Source organism: Triticum dicoccoides, chromosome 6A, assembly GCF_002162155.2.
Source record: "Triticum dicoccoides isolate Atlit2015 ecotype Zavitan chromosome 6A, WEW_v2.0, whole genome shotgun sequence".
NCBI lineage: Eukaryota > Viridiplantae > Streptophyta > Magnoliopsida > Poales > Poaceae > Triticum > Triticum dicoccoides.
In genome coordinates this window covers 46,913,951-46,925,904 of record NC_041390.1, presented here as the reverse complement: position 1 = coordinate 46,925,904, position 11,954 = coordinate 46,913,951, and the positions used below count along the sequence as shown (strand labels likewise).

The 11,954-nt window shown below is 45.3% G+C and overlaps 1 pseudogene; it reads right to left on the bottom strand.

Moving 5' to 3' along the window:
• Positions 1-11,954, bottom strand: part of LOC119315610 — a 155,568-nt pseudogene that overhangs the window by 105,051 nt on the left and 38,563 nt on the right.

Below are 11,954 nucleotides of genomic sequence, written 5' to 3'. Positions count from 1 at the left end.
CTCTATTGAATGATGATCATCACACTTTTATTTATTTACAACTCAATGATTACAACTGGATACTAGAACAAAGTATGACTCTATATGGATGCCTCCGGTGGTGTACCAGGATATGCAATAAATCAAGAGTGACAAGTATGAAAAAATTATGAACGGTGGCTTTGACACAAATACTATGTCAACTACATGATCATGCTAAGCGATATGACAATGATGGATGTGTCATGATAAACTGGATGGTGGAAAGTTGCATGGCAATATATCTCGGAATGGCTATGGAAATGCCATAATAGGTGGGTATGGTGGCTGTTTTGAGGAAGATATAAGGAGGTTTATGTGTGAAAGAGTGTATCATATCACGGGGTTTGGATGCACCGGCGAAGTTTGCACCAACTCTCGATGTGAGGAAGGGCAATGCACGGTACCGTAGAGGCTAGCAATGATGGAAGGGTGAGAGTGCGTATAATCCATGGACTCAACATTAGTCATAAAGAACTCATATACTTATTGCAAAAATCTACAAGCCATCAAAAACCAAAGTATTACGTGCATGCTCCTAGGGGGATAGATTGGTAGGAAAAGACCATCGCTCATCCCCGACCGCCACTCATAAGGAGGACAATCAAATAACACCTCATGTTTCAAATTTGTTGCATAACGTTTACCATACGTGCATGCTACAGGACTTGCAAACTTTAACTCAAGCACTTCTCAAATTCACAATTACTCTACTAGCATGACTTTGATATTACTACCTCCATATTTAAAAACAATTATCAAGCATCCAACTTTTCTTAGTATTCGACACACTCAAAAGAAAGTTTCACAAATCTTGAATACCAAGCATGTTATTATTAAGCAAATTACCATGCTATTAAGACTCTCAAAATAATTTAAGTGAAGCATGAGAGATCAATAGTTTCTTTAAAACAAATCCACCATCTTGCTCTAAAAAATCTAAGTGAAGCACATAGAGCAAAATTATTGCGCTCAAAAGATATAAGTGAAGCACATGGAGCAAAACTACTTAGCTCAAGAAGATATAAGTGAAGCACATAGAGTATTCTATCAAATTCTAATTCATGTATGGCTCTATCAAAAGGTGTGTACAGCAAGGATGATTGTGGCACACGAGCAACCAAAGACACAAATAATACAAGACTCTCCAAGCAAAACACATATCATGTTGGTGAATAAAAATATAGCTCCAAGTAAATTACCGATGGACGTGGACGAAAGAGGGGATTCCTTCCGGGGCATCCCCAAGCTTTGACTTTTTAGTGTCCTTGGATTATCTTGGGGGTGCCATGGTCATCCCCAAGCTTAGGCTCTTGCCACTCCTTGTTCCATAATCCATCACAAGAATTCACCCAAAACTTGAAAACTTCACAACACAAAACTTAAAGTAGAAAACTCGTGAGCTCCGTTAGCGAAAGAAAACAAAAAACCACTTAAAGGTACTGTAATGAACTCATTATTTATTTATATTGGTGTTAAACCTACTGTATTCCAACTTCTCTATGGATTATAAACTATTTTACTAACCATAGATTCATCAAAATAAGCAAACAACACACGAAAAACAGAATCTGTCAAAAACAGAACAGTCTGTAGTAATCTGTAGCTAGCGCAATATCTGGAACCCCAAAAATTCTAAAATAAATTTCTGGACGTGAGGAATTTATCTATTAATCATCTGCAAAAATAATTAATTAAATAGCACTCTCCAAATAAAAATGACAGCAGTTCTCATGAGCGCTAAAGTTTCTGTTTTTTACAGCAAGTTCAACAAGACTTTTCCCAAGTCTTCCCAACGGTTCTACTTGGCACAAACACTAATTAAACACAAAAACACAACCAAAACAGAGCCTAAATAATTTATTTTTTACTAAACAGGATCAAAAAGCAAGGAATAAAAATAAAATTGGGTTGCCTCCCAACAAGCGCTATCGTTTAACGCCCCTAGCTAGGCATAAAAGCGAGGATAGATCTAGGTATTGCCATCTTTGGTAGGCAATCCATAAGTGGCTCTCATGATAGTTTCATATGGAAATTTTATTTTCTTTCTTGGAAAGTGTTCCATGCCCTTTTTTAATGGAAATTGAAATCTAATATTCCCTTCCTTCATATCAATAATCGCCCCAACTGTTCTAAGGAAAGGTCTACCAAGAATAATAGGGCAAGAAGGATTGCAATCTGTATCAAGAACAATGAAATCTACGGGAACATAATTTCTATTTGCAACAATAATAACATCATTAATCCTTCCCATAGGTTTCTTAATATTAGAATCCGCAAGATGCAAGTTTACAGAGTAATCATCAAAATTGCGGAAATCTAGCAAATCACACAAAGTTTTGGGGATAGTGGAGACACTAGCACCCAAATCACATAAAGCATAAAACTCATGATCTTTAATTTTAATTTTAATAGTTGGTTCCCACTCATCACAGAGTTTTCTAGGGATATAAACTTTCAACTCAAGTTTTTCTTCATAAGATTGCATCAAGGCATCAACAATATGTTCGGTGATGGCTTTCTTTTGACTATAAGCATGTGGAGAATTTAGCACGGATTGCAACAAGGAAATACAATCAATTAAAGAGCAACTTTCATAATTAAATTCCTTGAAATCCAATATAGTGGGTTTAGCAACATCTAGATTTATATTTCTTTCAGTCCCACTTTCATCAATTTCATCATAAAGGTCTAAATACTTTGAATTTTTAGAACGCCTTCTAGGTAAAGGAAGATCATATTCAGTTTAATCAAGATTCATATTGCAAAACAAAGATTTAATAGGAGAGACATCAATAACTTTTAGATCTTCATCTTGATTTTCATAGGAATTGGAAGAACACGCTTTAATAAAAGCATCTTTGGAAGCACGCATCCTAGCGGTTCTTTCCTTGCACTCATGAATGGAAATTCGCATGGCTTTGAGAGACTCATTCATATCATGCTTAGGAGGAATAGATCTAGTCTTTAAAGAATCAACCTCAAGAGAAATTCTCTCAACATTCCTAGCCAAATCATCAACTTTAAGCATTTTCTCTTCAAGCAAACCATTAAAATTCTTTTGTGAATTCATAAACTCTTTAACACTATTCTCAAATTCAGAGGGCATCTTATTATAATTTCCATAAGAGTTGTTGTAGGAATTCCCATAATTATTAGAAGGATTACTAGGATGTGTCTCCTATAAGCGTTGTTACCAAAATTATTCCTACCAACAAAATTCACATCCATAGATTCATTGTTATTCTCAATCAAAGTAGACAAAGGCATATCATTAGGATCAGAAGAAACACTCTTAGTAGCAAATAATTTGATAAGTTCATCCATCTTTCCACTCAAAACATTGATTTCTTCTATCGCATGCACTTTTTTATTAGAAGATCTTTCAATATGCCATTGAAAATAATTAACCATAATATTATCTAGGAGTTTAGTAGCATCTCCTCAAGTGATTTCCATAAAAGTGCCTCCCGCGGCCGAATCTAAAAGATTTCTAGAAGCAAAATTCAATTCGCCATAAAAATTCAAACCATGAGTAGGGCAATTACGTATCATTAATTTCATTCTCTCCCAAGCTTGTGCAACATGCTCATGATCAAGTTGCTTAAAGTTCATAATATCGTTTCTAAGAGAGATGATCTTAGCGGGGGGGAAATACTTAGAGATAAAAGCATCTTTGCACTTATTCCAAGAATCAATACTATTTTTAGGCAAAGACGAAAACCAAGCTTTAGCACGATCTCTAAGCGAAAAAGGAAATAGCTTCAATTTAACGACATCATTATCGACATCTTTTTTCTTTTGCATATCACATAAATCAACGAAGCTATTCAGAAGAGTAGCGGCATCTTCACTAGGAAGGCCGACGAATTGATCTTTCATAACAAGATTCAACAAAGCAGTATTGATTTCACAAGATTCGGTATTGGCAAGAGGAGCAAGAGGAGTGCTAAGGAAATCATTATTATTGGTATTGGTGAAGTCACACAATTTGGTAGTATCTTGAGCCATTGTGACAAACAAGCAATCAAACACACGAGCAAACAAAAGGCAAGCGGGCAAAAAGAGGCAAATAGAGAGGGAGGAGGAGAAGGAGATTGGGAAAGAGAGGGCGAATAAAACGGCAAGGGTGAAGTGGGGGAGAGGAAAACGAGAGGCAAATGGCAAATAATGTAATGCGAGATATAGGGATTGTGATGGGTACTTGGTATGTTGACTTTTTGCGTAGACTCCCCGGCAACAGCGCCAAAAATTCTTCTTGCTACCTCTTGAGATTGCGTTGGATTTCCCCGAAGAGGAAAGGATGATGCAGCAGAGTAGTGTAAGTATTTCCCTCAGTTTTTGAGAACCAGGGTATCAATCCAGTAGGATGCCATGCTCAAGTCCCTCGTACCTGCACAAAACGATAGCTACTCGCAACCAACGCGATTAGGGGTTGTCAATCCCTTCATGGTCACTTACGAGAGTGAGATCTGATAGATATAATATTTTTGGTATTTTTGGTATAGAGATTCAAAGTGAAAAGTAAAAGGCAAAGTAAAAAAGCAAAGCAAGATTAAAGTGATGGAGATTGATATGATGAGAATAGACCCGGGGGCCATAGGTTTCACTAGTGGCTTCTCTCAAGAGCATAAGTATTCTACGGTGGGTGAACAAATTATGGTTGAGCAATTGACAGAATTGAGCATAGTTATGAGAATATCTAGGCACGATCATGTATATAGGCATCACGTCCGTGACAAGTAGACCGAAACGATTCTGCATCTACTACTATTACTCCACTCATCGACCGCTATCCAGCATGCATCTAGAGTATTAAGTTAAAACAGAGTAACGCTTTAAGCAAGATGACATGATGTAGAGAGATAAATTCATGCAATATGAAATAAACCCCATCTTTTTATCCTCGATGGCAACGATGCAATACGTGCCTTGCTGCCCCTTCTGTCACTGGGAAAGGACACCGCAAGATCGAACCCAAAGCTAAGAACTTCTCCCATGGCAAGAACTACCAATCTAGTTGGCCAAACCAAACGGATAATTTGAAGATACTTGCAAAGATAACCAATCATACATAAAGGAATTCAGAGAAGATTCAAATATTACTCATAGATAGACTTGATCATAAACCCACAATTCATCGGTCTCAACAAACACACCGCAAAAAGAAGATTACATCGAATAGATCTCCACGAGAGAGGGGGAGAACTTAGTATTGAGATCCAAAAAGAGAGAAGAAGCCATCTAGCTACTAACTATGGACCCGAAGGTCTGAGGTAAACTACTCACACTTCATCGGAGGGGCTATGATGATGTAGAAGCCCTCCGTGATGACGGCCCTCTCCGACGGAGCTCCGGAACAGGCCCCAAGATGGGATCTCGTGGATACAGAAAGTTGCGGTGGTGGAATTAGGTTTTTGGCTCCCGTTCTGATCGGTTGGGGGCACGTAGGTATATATAGGGGGAAGGAGTACGTCGGTGGAGCACCGAGGGGCCCACGAGGCAGGGGGCGCGCCCCCCACCCTCGTGATTGCCTCTTTGACTCCTTGGAGTATGGAGCGCCCCCCACCCTCATGTTCGGTGAGAAAATCACATTCCGGAAGGTTTTATTCCGTTTGGACTCCGTTTGATATTTTGTTTCTCCGAAATACTGAAATAGGCAAAAAAACAGGAATTCTGGGTTGGGCCTCCGGTTAATAGGTTAGTCCCAAAAATAAAAAAAGTGGAAAATAAAGCACAATATAGTCCAAAATAGTAGATAATATAGCATGGAGCAATCAAAAATTATAGATACGTTGGAGACATATCAGGGTAAACGAAAGCCCCTGGCGTACTGACCATACCAGAATGTACGGGTGCAAATTGTCATAAATGAACATATAAGAAAAAAAGGATGAATAATGCAATAATAGACTAATGCTATGCATTGTTATTTTAAATAATACGTCGAAGCATACTGATACAAGTAGTGCAATAAGCAGAAAATAGGACTATTTGACATGTCCTATCCAAGGGCAAGCTGCGTACGAATAGTAGAAAGCGGGTATATCGATTATTATTAGAGACCACCTGTGGGTTCCCGTGTACATCTTAGCTTCTTGCCTCCTTGGATGTTCCTTCCCGTAATGTGTGCGGCAATCGTACTGCGGGAAAGGGCTTCCAGAGAGTTAGGTCCTGAAAGAGAAAAAATGATAAAGGTATACAGCCCCTAGGGTGGTTAAGCCGCATTGCGGGTCGTGCCCTGATCGTGCCCCCGCCTATGCCCATGGTATTTTCAGTGCGTACTTATGTACACGCGGCACAGATTTCGTCGCTTTGGCTGGGACTGGGACAGGGGCCGAATTGCTAGGCGAGCTCTGAACGTGCCAGGTGATCCTGTTGCAGTTTATTCCAGACTCGCTTGACCGTGTCCGGGGGTTGTATCGCCGAATTGGTGGTTTGCCTTAAAAGGCTTCTTTGTGCTTCTGCTGCGAGGGCCACAATTTGCTCTTCCGTGCGGAGCTAGCGTTTTATGTTTCCATTGACTGTTATGACCCCCCTAGGTCCTGGCATCTTGAGCTTGAGGTATGCGTAATGCGGTACCGCATTGAATTTTGCAAATGTGGTTCGCCCGAGTAGTGCGTGATAGCCGCTGTGGAACGGATGATATCGAAGATTAACTCTTCGCTTCGGAAGTTGTCCGGAGATCCGAAGAACACTTCCAGTGTGATTGAGCCCGTGCAATGGGCCTCTACACCTGGGATGACACCCTTAAAGGTGGTTTTGGTGGGTTTGATCCTTCAGGGATCTATACCCATTTTGCGCATTGTATCCTGATAGACCAGGTTCAGGCTGTTGCCGCCATCCATAAGGACTCGAGTGAGGTGGAATCCGTCGATGATGGGGTCTAGGACCAGTGCGGCAGATCCGCCATGATGGATACTAGTGGGGTGGTCCCTGCGATCAAAGGTGATCGGACAAGCGGACCATGGGTTGAACTTTGGGGCGACGGGCTCCATCGCATAGACGTCCCTTAGTGCACGCTTCCGTTCCCTCTTGGGAATGTGGGTTGCGTATACCATGTTCACTGTCTTCACTTGTGGGGGGAACCTCTTCTGTCCTCCCGTGTTCAGCGGCCGGGGCTCCTCCTCGTCATCACTATGTAGCCCCTTGTCCTTCTTTTCCGCGTTTAACTTGCCGTCCTGCTTGAACACCCAGCATTCTCTGTTGGTGTGATTGGCTGGCTTATCGGGGGTGCCGTGGATTCGACACGAGCGATCCAGTATGCGATCCAAACTGGACGGGCTCGGAGTACTTCTTTTGAATGGCTTTTTCCGCTGACCAGATCTAGAGCCTCTGAATCCGGCATTGACTGTCGTATCATCGGTGTTATCGCCGTTGTTGCGGCGCTTTTGTCTGTTACGACGTGGTCTGCCGTTGGCATCTTTGGTATCCGGAGTACCCGGATTCCTTGATGTGTTGTTGCTGCGAGCCAGCCAGCTATCCTCGTCCGCACAAAAGCGGGTCATGAGCGTCATGAGGGCTGTCATAGACTTCGGCTTCTCCTGGCCGAGGTGCCGGGCAAGCCACTCGTCACAGATGTTATGCTTGAATGCCGCTAAGGCCTCTGCATCCGGACAGTCGACAATTTGGTTTTTCTTAGTTAGGAACCGTGTCCATAATTGTTTGGCCGATTCCCCTGGCTGCTGAGTTATATGGCTCCAAGTCATCAGCATCCGGTGGTCGCACATAAGTGCCCTAGAAGTTGTCAAGGAATGTGTCTTCCAAATCCTCCCAACTGCCGACGGAGTCTGCTGGCAAGCTATTCAGCCAATGCCGAGCTGGTCCTTTGAGTTTTAGTGGGAGGTACTTGATGGCATGTAGATCATCACCGCGAGCCATGTGGATGTGAAGGAGGAAATCCTCAATCCATACAGCGGGATCTGTTGTACCATCATATGATTCGATATTTACAGGTTTAAAACCCTCCGGGAATTCGTGGTCCATAACTTCATCAGTGAAGCATAGGGGGTGTGCGGTGCCTCTGTGCCGGGCTATATCACGACGCAGTTCATATGAGTCTTGTCTGCTGTACTCGGCCCGGCCGGATTTACTTTTAGTGTATCCGGCGCGACGGCCATCGTCCCGCGTTGGCGCGCGTCCCGTGACCCGTATATTGACCTTGCATGTTTTGCCCTGCTGTCCAATACGTCTCGCAGGTCCCGTGTGTTCCCCCGGGCCTTGGTATTTTTGATTGAGTGGCGGCGGGGTGCAGGCTTAACTTCAGGCTGAAATGCCTCTCTGGCTCGGCCACGCGGTGGCCGGTCAGCCGCATCGTACACTAGTGATGGAGGTTTCAATGCTTCCTCCTCGAGGTTAGGTAGCAACCTGCGCTTTGGGTAACTCTTGGAGGGGCGCTCGAGTTCATATTCCTCGGCCGGAAGGACTTCGGTCCATCTATCTGCTAGCAAGTCTTGATCAGCTCGAAGCTGTTGTTGTTTTTTCTTCAGGCTATTTGTTGTGGCCATAAGTTGGCGCTTGAAGCGCTCCTGCTCGACGGGATCCTCAGCCATGATAAATTCTTCGTCGTCGAGGCTCACCTCGTCTTCGGAGAGAGGCATGTAATTGTCCTCCTCCAATTTTTCATCTGCTGCCTGTCTCTGGAGGGCTAGCTTGTTCACCCTCCCGCTCTACATCATGCTGGAGGGGATTATGGTTGTCTTCGGCACTATCCGAAGTGTTATTGTCTCTTCTGCCGGTATCACTACTTTTGCTGTGGTGGGAATTAGAGCGGCGCCGCTCACGTTGACGCTTGGGTTGCTTCTTGGAGGGGTCATCCTCCACTGTTGCGTCGCCATTGCCTTCTTTGGGGTGTCCACCATGTATATATCATATGATGAGGTGGCAGTCTAGCGCCCTGTGGGCGGTGGTTCCTGTTCGTCTCCCGCATCGTCGTCCATACCGTCGATGTCTTCGGAGTCGAAGTCGAGCATGTCGGTTAAATCATCGATAGTGGCTAGTAAGTGGGTGGTGGGTGGGCAGCGAATTTCTTCGTTGTCCGCATCCCATTCGAGCCGGACATAGTTCGGCCAAGGTTCTCCTGACAAGGAGAGAGACCTTAACGAATTTAGCAAATCGCTGAAAGGCGAGTGCTGAAATATATCCGCGGAGGTGAACTCCATGATCGGCGCCTAGTCAGATTCGATAGGCACAGATGCAGGCGGCACGGAGTCCGTGGCCGGAGACGAATCAAGTGGTACAGCGACACGGCTCTCGTAAGGGGTGAAGTCAGTATCTGGCTCCATCGCCACTAAGAGTGCGGCCTCCGTGGCGGGGTCTATCCCTCCGTCCTCGGATGGCGCAGTTTGCTCCAGATTGAAGGCCGGTGTCACACCCTAGTTAGTTCAAGCATTAGAGTGTGCATCATGTTTAAATTCCTTTTAAATTTGAAATGGGGATGACAGAACCCCCAGCACCCCCCCTGGAACAACTAGGGTTTACTAAAAACTTTTCCAATGAACCTGAAATGCCCTTCTAAAAAGCCCACCCTTTTTGTTTTGGGTTAAAACCTTTGACAAAAATGGTGCACATTTTTCTAGGACATCAAAGGTCATTGGATTAATCCTTTTGGTATTTGCATTTGGGCATTTAAATGCTATAAAATATTTTAAATGCTCAAATAATCATAAACTAAAATGTTTGCTGTTGGATATATTCTTAGTAGTGGCCATGATTAATTTTATGATTTATGATAAAGCCCTGGTATTTTTAATAAAGCCCAACAGTTGCAGAAAAATAGAAAAAGAAACAAATCAGAAAAGAAAGGAGAGAGAGAGAACTTACCTGGCTTACCTGCAGCCCAGTTGTGTGGCCCAACACTGTAGCCAGCCCAGCCCAACTCCTCCCCTGTCTTCAACCTCGTGCTAGTAGGCACGAGGGCGTGTGCCCGCGGCACGCACGCGCCCGGCCACCTCCTGCTTTCCCGGGGCGCCCTGAGCCTTCCGTCGCGCCACGCCAACCCCCCCCAGACCCGTATGGATCGATATCTCCCTCCCTCACTCTCCCCGTGCTCCTCTCCCTCCTCTGGCTCTCCTCTCGCACGCACCGAGAGCCATTGTCGCCGCCGCACGCCGTTGCCGCGCCCACCGCCACTGCCTCACCTCTCCGACAAGCCCATTAGCTCCGCGCTGCCGTCCTCGACCTCTCCGTCGACCCACGCAAGCTCGGACGACCCCAAGATGACGTGGTGACCTTCTTCCCCGTCTACGGCCGCCGGATGCCGTCGTTCGATTCGTCGGCCTCAAGCCCTCCCCGAGCTCACTAGCCTGCTCCGCGAGTTCCCTGTGAGCCCATCTTTCCTCTGCCCCTCTCCCCGTCGTCTCTTGTGACCTCTAGACGTGGTTTCCACCTCGGCCGGAGCCCGCCGCCGTCTCCACGAAGCTCGCCGTCGCTAGCAGCCCCGCTTGGCCAAACCAATCACGTAGGCGTGCTCTGGGCATCCCTAGGAAGCAGCAGCACACCTCAGGCCGCTTGCTAGTGCACCGCAACCCTCGCGCCTGAGCTCGCCGAGCTCCGGCCGCCGCACTTGCCCTCGCCGCCGTTGCTGTAGGGCACCCCAGCTGCTGCCGCTGGCCACAATGGATGCGCGCGAGCCTGGGCGTCTTGTAGAGCCCCTCCGCCGCTCTTCCGGTCGCCGGAGGGCGATTTCGACGCCCTCCACCATCCCTGGTGTCGCCGGCGTCGAGCCGCGGGTCAACTCTGGCGAGTTGACCTGGGGGTTTGACCCGCTGACAAGGGGTTTGACCTCCCCAAGCCCCTGCTTAATTAGCATTAGGTTAATTAGTGTTAAATTAACTTAGCTAATTAGATGAGCCACTGACATGTGGGCCCAGGGCCTATCTAACCTAGTTTAGTGCTAACTAAACACTAACTAACTCTGTTAGTTAGCTGAGACACTGACTGATGGGGCCCACCAGTCAGGTTTGACCTGGGCTGGCGCCTTTGACCCGCTTACGTCACAGTGACGCAGTGCTGACGCATTAATTCAACTACTGGATTTATTCTTTAATAGGAAATTCCAGAAAATAGTCAAAACTTCTAAAAATCATAGAAAATCAACCATAGCTCCAAATGGAAAGATTTATATATGAAAAATGATCAGAAAAATTCAATCTATCCATCTGTAATGGTTTCATGCATGAAAAAACAAGTTAACCTTGCTGTTTAAGCAGAATAAGGTAATGCACTAATAAGGCCATGTTTAATGAGCTAATATTTGAATCTTTGATTCAAATGAGTTAATCCCCCACTACTAGGGAAAAGCCCATACATAGATTTTACCAGTAGCGATGTACAAAATCAAGCGCTGCTGCTACTTAGTAGCAGCGCGTGTAAATAAACCGCGCTACTTCTATGACTTTAGCAGTAGCGCGTACTAGCGAAAAGCGCTGCTGCTACGTTTGAACTGGGCGCACATGGCTAGCCCAACCTAGTAGTAGCGCGTATAATGGCCCAGCGCTACTGCTAATCTCCTTAGCTGCAGCGCGCTTACGTGTAAAGCGCTGCTGCTAACGGAAATAAAATAAAGTGAAAACAAGTAGAAAAGTAAATGAAAATGAAAGAAATAGAAAAAGGAGAAAGGGAAAAAATAAAATGTAAAGAAAAATAAAAGAAAAAAGGGAAAAAAGGAGAAACGAATAGCAGTAGCGGGTTTCAGTAAACGCGCTATAGCTAACTTAGCTATAGCGCGTTTCCGGGAACGCGCTACCGTTACGTTTCACTTAAACAGCGGTTTCCCCCCACCCCGCCCCCCGGCCACCAATTCTTCCCCCAATCGTCCATCGCCCTCGCCGCCGTCTCCTCACCGCCGCTGCCCGAGGCCGCCCTCAGCCTCACCACCACCGCCCGAGGCCGCCCTCAGCCTCACCGCCGCCGCCCGAGGCCGCCCTTCACGTCAC